We start from the raw sequence: 10,562 nt of genomic DNA on the forward strand, positions 1-10,562 counted from the left end.
GGAGAGTCAAGAGCACGATAGGGAGATCACGGAACTGTTGGATCGCCTGAACGAGCCGCAGGAGGTCTGGGATGAAACTAGTCTGGATCAAAGGGTTAGTTCCATCAATTGAAAGTACAATTTACGGATGTGTGATAAATAGCATAAGTGAGGGTGTATGTATATGTACAGATCAGCTCACTGCAGCCTGCATTGCTGTCTCAATCACAGTCTGCAGCTGTTCAGAGGACAGGCGTTTGGGGATGGTCACTGCCTGCGGGCAGTGACGATAACAGCTATGACACCTCTCAGAGGCGCCGTTCCGTAGACGCCTCTGTCGCACCGTCACCCACTCCTCCAACTCGCCCGCCCTCCCCGGTACCACCCCATGATGGTCTCTCAGGCCTCTCACCGACCGGCGGATCGTCAACGGAGTCCGCCTCTACGTTCCTATCGTCGCCAGAGTACGCCCCCTCAATACCTCCGTCACCGGAGCTCCCACAAATTCGGCCTACGGTACGCGATATTGAATTACTTGAATTGTACATTATGACTTGTTTACAAGTGATGTAATCTTTCTTCTTCTTCTGTTTTAGTCCAGGGTCGTGGAAGTAGCGAATCCCTCTGTCGCACCGTCACGCACTCCTTCAACTCGCCCGCCCTCCCAGGTACCATTCCATGATGGCCTCTCAGGCCTCTCACCGGCCGGCGGATCGTCAACGGAGTCTGGCTCTACGCTCCTATCGTCGTCAGAGTACGCCCCCTCAATACCTCCGTCACCGGAGCTCCCACAAATTCAGCCTACGGTACGCGGTATTGAATTACTCGAATTGTACATTATGACTTGTTTACAAGTGATGTAATCTTTCTTCTTCTTCTTCTGTTTTAGCCCAGGGTCAGTGATTGGGAGGCGCGGGAATGTATTGCGGCCCTCCACAGTATCCGAGTACTGATGCGGGAGCTGCAATGGACGGCCAGTCGCATCCTTCTAGATACCGACCATAGGCGACAGATCAGACTCGCCCCGCAAACTTGGCGGGAGCTTCGTGAGGACTTGGAGAATTTCCTACGATCCGTTGGGGAAAGAATGGAGGATGCCAGGCGTAATAACACCACTCCTCCACCCCCGGACGCCGAGGAGACACCTCTGTCACAGCCGCGTAAAGTTGAGTGTCCTGTGTGTATGGTGAATCTTCCCACGGTTGCTCTTCGGCTGTGCGGTCATACTCTCTGTCGGGCCTGTGCCGACAGAGTACACACATGTCCCACGTGCCGAGCGTTAATCGTGGGGAGGTTCAACATATACCTCCCGAGGTAACTCCAGCTCTAACTTCAATTGGTTTCAAAATTCACTTTCCATTTTAAATTCTTCAATTGGTTTCAAAAATTCACTTTCCAAGGGACGGGGCATTATCGGGTCGTGGAGTGACAACCAGTTTCAGACTGGACAGACTCCTATACCTCGGTAATGCTTAACCTGGGTACTGTGTTTCACACACAGTACGAGTGTTCCGCAACCACACTCAGATAACGTCTTACTTAATTTTTATCTATATTATTATTATATATAAATAATTATTTTGTAGTGTGAGGGGAACCCTAGGGAATTTTTCCCGCCAGCGCGCGCCACGGGCACCGCCATCTAAGAAAGTGAGGTTATGTTTACGTGGGCGCGGCCATAATGGTTTTTTTTTTTGATCACGTGATACATGGGCGCAGCCATGTTGGAATTCCCTCCGTCCCTCGTTTCTCCCTCACCGGACCCAACAAATCACCGATTTTACCGAAAAACAACAATTTTGACACCCAAAATCACCGATTTTACCGAAAAACAACAATTTTGACACCCAAAATCACCCCAAAACACTAGGATAAGAGTGTGAGGAGGGAATTTCTCCCGCGCACGAGGGAATTTCTCCCGCACATGTGGGAATTTCTCCCGCAGGGGGCGGAGCTTAGCCGCCATCTTGGATCACGTGACCCCCTCTCGACCAATCAGAGCCCTGTCCGCAAGGGGCGCAAGGTCTACTAACAACTATATAACAGTGAAAAAATATGTTTTGGCCCATATAGAGAAACACCAAAGTTCTCTCCTATAAAAGCCAACCCAACATGTAATGTTTATTTTGATGAAAATGAGAACGAAATAGCAAATTCTGTATATATAATTTCCACATTACTTCTAATAACATCTAATATGATAATAACATCTAATGTTATACTGAGACATCTATTAATTTAATATTAAAACAGCAACATTTCACATTAATGGAGACATAATGAAACAGATTTTGAAGAAACACAAAAAATTATAATAATTTATTAAGAAAAAATATATAGAAAAATAATATTGATCAAAGTATAAAATATATACTCATATTATACATTTTTGAAAATTTAAAAAAGTATAAATAATTCATGTGTTGTACTAGGTGACTATCAAGTACAACCGTATTAATTTATTTAATAGACCTGAATAATAAAATTCAATTACTGACATTAATTTGTATTATAATAAAGAGGCAAGACGATTATTAGCACAAGAGAAAGGTGAAACTTTTAATTTATAATTGTTGTTTAAGGTATTTATATAAAAGAAAAAGTCTAATTCGAAGGCTGAACACCAAATTTTCTAGACCGTTATTCAATATTAATAAATAAGGGTAACCTGTCAGACATGTAATAAATAGTACTTTCAATGTGGAAATTTACAAGTGTGTCTTTTCAAGACTCAAAGCTAAGTTATACACAAGAACTGTTATCTCAGATAATGGCACTAAATAATAGTAGAGATCTTCAATTTGTTACTTCAGTATATAAATGTGTTTAATAAAAAAAAACAAACAAGTGGAGTTTCCTATCCTAAAAGTAGTAAAATTGCTATTCAAATACATTTTCATTAGTGGAATTGAAATAGTCGAGCTATTTATCGGTGTTAAGAGATATCGCAATCGATATAAACATCGATTATTAGTGTACCATGGATGTTTTCAAAACAAAACATTGATGTTATGTGTTCAGTGTTCTAGTTAGGAACAGGTTAAGAAGAAGATTGATAATGTAATAAATGTGAACTGTGGGGATGAGAGTAAAAATAGGGTTAGCTTATATGAATATTTGATCGGGCTCTGGGTAGGCTAGTAATCAAAGTAATGTAATCACCAATGTGTCTGACTAAGGCCTAGATTTGTTTATAATTTTAGTTTAGATACAGGCCTATCCGTTTTTCATTCATTGACAACTTTGAAATAAATCATGGATTACAGCCAGTTTATTAAAGTGTATGATATTATTCATAAAGATCCTGTACGTTGTGCCATTGATAAGGAAACTAGAGCGGAGGACATAGTTGTGGACCTGTGTCAGAGATTTAAAATAAAACCTGTTGCTCGGCATTTATTTTCTCTCTGTTTTCATAATACTAAAGAGTGGGTAAGTCCACTTGTCAGATTAGTTGATTCTAAAACTACAGTTTTTGATTTTAGACTGAGATTCAAAGTTCCAGACTTCAGTAAATTGAGAATTCTTGACAATGAAGCATACAACTTCTATTTTCATCAAGCAAGAAGTGATGTGTTGAATAATAAAGTACCTGATATTAGTTGTGAAAAGAACAAAAAAGAACTTTTGGGAATGGGTTGTAGCAGACATGTACAGAGTTATGTTAGAGACAGGTGCATCAAGAGATGCTGTGGAAAGTGATTACAAAAAAGTATATACCGAAAGAAGTATATAAACGTCATATGTTTTTTGTGAAGCAACCTATGCATAACTCCCTCGATAGTATAGAAAAGTATGCCAAACAGGGAAAACATGAACCATGGTTTGTAAAGGATCAATATTTGAAACAGCTTGAAGATTTGGCACCTAATTATTTATGTGAGGAATTCAAGGCTTTTATTGATGAAGGAGGGACCGTAAGAGGAATAAACATTCATGTTAATCCATATGATAAGGAATTTCCAGGTGTTAAGTTTCTGTACGATGGCCATACCGATGTAAGTTGATATTGGTAAATTTCACTGTAGTAAATATTTACAAATTTAATATTACACACTAGACTCGCAATGGGTAACTTGGTATAAATGCTGTTTAGTGCTATAGACAATAGACAACATATTTACTATGAGAGCAGTTTTGCTGTATTTTGTAGAACTTTTTCTTTACTGTAGCAGTTATTTGAGGTTAGGTTTATGTTTATTTATTCTATAGATATTTAAACACTAATTTGTCAATTTAAGTTCAAACTCTAAGAATAATAGGTACTTTAGCCATGTTACCTAAAACGGTCTAAAACCACTCACTAACAATTTCTTAAACTAATAATTTTTAAAATAGTTAATTGATCTAAGAAATTGGGATTTCCGTGGGAGATCAAAAGGGAGGGGATAGTTGGGTTATCAACATTCACGTGAAAAAGGCCACGAGTTTTAACGGGGAGAATTGGTCTATCTACCAACTGTGTTTGAGGGTAATTTCTGGGTCTTTCTTCACACCCACCTGATTTTTGTCGTTTTGGCCACAATTTCTAACTCTCTGTTGAAGTTTATTCACTGTTTTTCTCTGTTATTTTGGTCTTGTTTTCCAATACGGAAACCTTTTTGTGTGTATCAGTGTTAATTTTATAATAAATTATATATAATTTGATATCCTGTGGTGGTGTTCACTTACTATACTGCAGCCCTTAGTTGCTTTCTGTTGTTTTAAAATTAATTCTTTAAGCATTTTCATTTTGAAAAAAAAAAAACCCAAATAATGTGAAGTGGCTAACGTAAATATTAAACGAATCTTCACTGAACAAATGCATTACATTTTTGTTTCAACACAAATTAATTAATTAAGATTCTTAAATAGTTTTTTTAAAGTATTTTACTAAGGATTAAATATTCATTTAGATAATACAAATAAGAATATTTATTATGCATTTAAACAAATCATTTCAAATATGCTCTGTCAATACATCTGTTTTGCAATACTTGTAGATCTCACGTCTTTATGTTTATGTGCAGTCAATACATAAGTCCACATCATGTATAGCAGTTCATTTAGGCTAATTAAATTTTACCAACAAATAACTCATTAATAACTAAACCCACACAAAGTAATTAAAATATATGCAAAAGTTCATACATAAAACATTTAACTTAAGTTTTAAAACAATTTAAAATACGATTTAAGCACAGTAATCTAGACCTACTCTATGCAATAAAAGTATGTATCTCAGTCCTTGTGTTACTTGAGCCACTTACTTACTATATTATAACTCAGTCATGTATGTTGCCCATACAAAGCCTCTATGTTACATGTCTGTTGGCCTTGTTATTTTTGTCAATTTAAATAACCGTCTCTGTATTATGGATTTTATGTTACTGTTAATATATATTTGCCTGTTATTGTTATAATATGCCAAATTATTCTTTTGGTCATAATTGTATTTTATCTATATATATAAAAATGAAACTGTTCGTGTGTAACAGCATCACTCACAAACGGCTGGACGGATTCGCCTAATTTTTTTTTTAATTTGTTCGTCTTGATCTGTAGAAGGTTATAGGATACTTTTTATCCCTTTCCCGATTCAGGATTCCGCCCCACTGGTTACAGAAATACCCGTAAGAAATGCATTGCAGCAAACATATGTTATTAAGTGAAAGAGTCTTTTCAAATTTTTAATCAGCTGTTCTTTGTAAACATATATTATATGTAATATATATATATATATATATATATATATATATATTCAATCTATGTATACTCAAATAATGTAGTATGTAAAAGTAAAAGCTTACGAGTTGAAAGTAATTTATAGTAAAATATATTGATGTATATGAAATTATATATATATATATATATATATATATATATATATATATATATATATATATCTTATATATATAAAAATCTTGAGTCACGATGTATGTTGCCAATAAACTCCAAAACGACTGAACCAATTTCAATCAAATTTCACATGTATCCGTAATTTAGTCTAACTTAGAAGATAGGATAGTTATTATCTGAATTATTCGCTTATGTCGTGAATATAAACGAATAAAATGAAGAAAAGTTTTCAAAGCGCCTGCACATTATAACCTGCAATTACGAGATAGATACGTATATAAAACAGTGAAACACTATTTGAAGGCGCTAAGTTATGATGTATAATTGTCTAAACTAAATTTTTGGTTGAACTTAAAGGTTGAGTGGTAGACCACTTTGTAATAAAAATACATTATGCATGTACAATACATTTTTGACATATTTTCTTGATCGTGACATCAAGGTAAAATCTACATCGGGGTTTGGAAATATAATTTACTTCAACCAGAAATGCTCATACGCGGGCAAAACTTACGAAAAGCGTGCGAAGCCGCGGGAAACAGCTAGTTGTATCTAATCATCCACTGTTGTTAACTACTTGTTTTGTATGCAGTATTACTCATTCAACTTCAGTTCATCTTGTTACACTCACATGTATATTGACATTGCAGTTGGATATAAAATAAAAATAAAACTATGTAATCTTATTTCTGGTAACATATGAATACACATTGTAAGTTTTGTAAACAATATGTATCTTTTAGTAATAATGGATCTTATATGTCTTTGATGCAATTTCTCTTAAAATATGTAGGCTATAAATATATATCAAACAGAAACGGCCAATACAAAATTATTTAATGTTGTTATTTTATATTGGAAAACTTTGATGACCAGATTTGTTATGCACAATACAAAAAGAAAGTCCACTCTTGTTGGCTCTTGTTAAATATGCATGTCTGAGGAGTACATCTAGCCTTACAAAAATACAAAATTTAAAGATTATACATGATTTACATGTGCATAAATTTAGCAAGCTAAATCTAATCAGTAAATTTTTGTTTCAGTGGATTCATGTTTGTTCAATTGAAGATCTATGTTTTATAACAGTGAGAAGCGATGGAACCATGGAAATAGCTCGGAAAACGGGAATACCAATTTATTTCAAATTTCTGTCCATTTTAAGTATGTTCTCATTGGTCAGTCTGTTGGATGGATACTACAGACTCGGGGTGAAATGGACTTTCAGCCTGTCTAAGGATTTACCTACCCCCTCACTGGAGAGGCTTCATGCCATAAAATGCCATGGTCCTGTCGGGTAAGTTATGTAGAGTTACGTTTACTTTCACTAATGGTGTTTTTCAAGATTTTTTCAAAATGGCTTAAAATTAAAATTAATTAATTATTCAAAAAGTTCAGAACATAAAACGTACATCCTGTATTAACCTTTTGAAGGCCATGCCAAAAGATCAGTTTTACATCTAAGAGCCATTATATCCAGTTTGTTTTCCCAAAAGGCCAGCTTCAAAATGGCACTTTGCACACACAATCCTACAAAAACTGTTAGTATAGTTTTTGGGAATTTTTTTAAATGCTACAATGCAGCTCATTATGCATGAGTCTTGTGTAAAAAGTGTTGGCACTGAAAAAATTGTAATATAGTTATGATAATCTGAACGGATGTATTTTTATATTTTGTTTGACATTATATTATACACTGAAAATAAATTAGTAAATTAGGGGTTAACTTCAAGAAGGCACATAATAGGCAAAAAGGTTTTGAGACCTTATGTTGTCACTTTTCATTAAAGTTTCACAATGTGTTTTTATGGCCACATCAATGTTGAAATGAGTAAACTGGAACTTGATAGATGTGAATTTGAGAAAAATTTAAGAAAGCTGATAAAAATTATAACTTAGTTTGTACATTTCAGCACTAAGAACTGATTAAAATTAAATACTACGAATGATTTTTAATACATAATGATTAAAATCAAATGACACCTCATTTTTCAAAATCAGTAAAGTTAAATTTGAGTTATGTCTTTTTTGTTGCTAGTTTTTTGAAATTTTCGCACTTGTGAGCAATGTTTTTAATTATTGGCCATTAAACCATTTATTCCTGGATTCAGCATTGATTTTATATTATTAATTAAAATAGAATTTTCTTACTGTCAGAAAATGTATTATTTTGTAAAACTTGTGAATATTGTAAAATCTACCCCATGTATCATCCACTTTTCAGAAATACAGGATTCAGTCTGCAAGCAATATGCAATTTTTCCAACGATATATGTAATAACTCCCATGCTGTTACAGTTGTTTTTTTTACTGGAGAAAAAATCTGTTATAAGATACCAATAGAACTGTACTGTATTTAGTGTTAAATAGTACTGGCTACAAAGTTCATTTCCTTATAAAGACAGACCAACTGTGAAGTATTTCTTCAATCGTGGTACTGTCCATCAAGGTTCCTTAAAAAGTTTCCTTTTCAATCTTCCTTTTTTTATTTTTTCAGTCACCATCGCCTCTATTTTATACCAGAGCCCTCTGTTTCAAGGCAATGTTTCATGATGTCATTGAACCTATTAAAACTTCTTTATTTACAACATTTTGGCCTCACCAGGCCTAGGAAATGACAGTGCAAATTTATTTTCTTATAAAGTACACTAAAGAAAATCTTTTGTTTCAGAGGTGAGTTTTTCCTACTGTAAACTGGAGAAAATCAGGTCCAACAAGCCAGGTTGTTACATTTTGCGAGAAAGCGAATTGGAGTACGACCAGTACTATCTGGACGTTTGCGTAGAAAACAGGTAAGTCTACTGTTTCAGTAAAATGTGATTCATATTTCGCCCAAGTAACGGCGTGTTTTATTTAAAAACTAATTCAGTTCTGTAAACGTGTTGTGGACAGTCGCGTGAATTTATTTACATGAAAATAAAAAGTCTTCACAGATAAAATAAACAAAGACCAACATTCTTAATATTTTTTGTAATGTCTGTACTCTTATCCAGTTGTAAAGTGAGAAAATCACACATAGTTTTGTCAATCAAAATTGTGATAAAATAATTGAAGATAAGATTTGCCAAATCTGTAATCACTGTAGAACAGTTTTATTGGATAGCGGAAATAGTACTTATGAGTTTAGCAACTCTATCACGTATCATTCTCGTGTAAAGTGTGAGTTAAAAGTATGGATACACTCCGGTTATTTTTTTATGGATAAAGCTGTAAGGATGGAACTCGGGACACTTTTTGTAAGAAATAGAACACTTTTTAGTCACTGTTACAGCTTTGCTATTTCCCCAAGACCCATTAAGTGACACCTCATTTGAAAGATCTTGATAAAAGAAGAACAGTGGAAAATATAGCTTTCTATCTGAACCCAGTACAAAATGGCAGCTCAATTAAATTAATTAAGTTAAAAGCTTGGATGGATTCTGCTCAACTTTCAATGGACAAAGATAGAAAAATGAAACTCAGGACACCCCTCTAGGAAACAGAAGCGAACCATTTCCCGTGTTCTTCTTCTTTTATCAAGATCATGAGATGTCACTTAATGGGTCTTTACATTTAAAAATGTTGAGCCATCTCTCTCAAAATCCCACTTTGGGGAAATGGGCAAAGTTGTAACAGTGACTTTTTGGTCACTTCTATTTCCTAGAAAGATGTCCCGAGTTATAACTACTGGTAGTAATCAATTCTTTAGCAGTTACGTGACATTTTCTGCATCTTACTACAAGTTAACCCTTATAACGTCAGTATATCTTTTCACGACTTCCAGCAAACGGCACAATATTAAAAAAAAAAAAAATTAAATGTGTAAAGTTCATTTTTATTTTTACTTTCTATAATTATTGTAAGTATAAAAGAGTAAAAATTTTAAAATTATAAAGTCACTGTAACTCAGGATCGTCAATGTTACGAGACATGTTATTTATCACTAATAATGAACACGGTACTTTGGGATTATACCGACCACACCCAGACATGAATCGTTATTTGACATTTTGCTTCTACTGATTACTAGATTAGCGTAGAACAATATTTGGTCAATATAAAACAGGAATCGTCTTATCGCAAACCCCTCCCCATCCTCAGACAGAGGTCAAAGTCGAGCGGTCTAGTAGATAACGTGATTGCAGAATCTCGCCGCCCGTTCAGCTGGTGCGTCGCTTTGTTGTACTTCCGTGTTTTACCTCTACATTTCTCCAAAGACAAAAATTCAATAAAAACAAACATGATCAAACTAAAACTAAACTCTTTATTGAAAAACACTCAAAACTTGTTTTTATTCTTGATCATACTCCGCCACCTAAAATGCGAGTGCCATGCCTTCTCGCTGATGTCAACGAAAGAAAAACATCCCTCGAGATAGTACCTATCAGTAAAATATCAAATTCTAGAGGATCTGATCAGAAATATAAATTTAATTGTAATGGAAAGGCAATTATGTACCGCACAAATCATGTGATGCCGTGTGGCCTGTCGTAATCGGGATTCTCGAGAAAGATAAGATAACAGCGACAACAATACCGATCACAATGCCTGGATATGCTTGTAATTTTGTAATTAAAGAGTTGTTTTTTTTCGTTCTATCATGTTTGATTAGCTATAAATTTATATTTTTGTGTTCTTCATACTGGTGTGGTCGGCATAATCCCAAAGTACCTGAACACTAAATAGGTGACACTAAACACTAAAATGACACTAAAACACTAAATGAATACTAAAACTAAGATATCAATACTTTTAACAAATAAATA

At 34.6% G+C, this 10,562-nt stretch overlaps 1 pseudogene; it reads left to right on the forward strand.

Moving 5' to 3' along the window:
* The first annotated feature begins 2,964 nt into the window (after nucleotides 1–2,964).
* Nucleotides 2,965–7,114, forward strand: LOC124372912 (annotated as a pseudogene).
* Nucleotides 7,115–10,562: the final 3,448 nt, after the last annotated feature.

This window comes from Homalodisca vitripennis, unplaced genomic scaffold, assembly GCF_021130785.1.
Source record: "Homalodisca vitripennis isolate AUS2020 unplaced genomic scaffold, UT_GWSS_2.1 ScUCBcl_4339;HRSCAF=10465, whole genome shotgun sequence".
Classification (NCBI taxonomy): domain Eukaryota; kingdom Metazoa; phylum Arthropoda; class Insecta; order Hemiptera; family Cicadellidae; genus Homalodisca; species Homalodisca vitripennis.